We start from the raw sequence: 392 nt of genomic DNA, 5'->3' as shown, positions 1-392 counted from the left end.
TCAAATAAACTGAAGCTTTCCTCGCCCAGGCGAAGGTATTATCACCCAAGCGAGACCTCTCTCGCCCAAGCGAGAGGGTTCCACAAACTCATTAAAATCCTGGGATTTTTTTTTTGCTCGCCCAATCGGGTTTTTGCTCGCTCGGGCGGACCTTTGCTCGCCCGGGCAGACCTTTGCTCGCCCGGGCAGACCTTTGCTCGCCCGGGCTCGCCCAAGCGACAGGGACTTGGACAGAATGCCAACTTTTGCCCTTTTTGACAACCGAAACACATTTAAACATGATTTTTCAAACACCTGCACCTAGAAAAGTTCCCAACAACATTCATATACAATATTCAACACATTTCATCAACAATCATATATATTCAAAAGCATTCAAACATAAAAATCTT

This window comes from Lupinus angustifolius, chromosome LG08 (genome assembly GCF_001865875.1).
Source record: "Lupinus angustifolius cultivar Tanjil chromosome LG08, LupAngTanjil_v1.0, whole genome shotgun sequence".
In the NCBI taxonomy this organism is placed as follows: domain Eukaryota; kingdom Viridiplantae; phylum Streptophyta; class Magnoliopsida; order Fabales; family Fabaceae; genus Lupinus; species Lupinus angustifolius.
Note: the sequence above shows the minus strand (reverse complement) of the source record.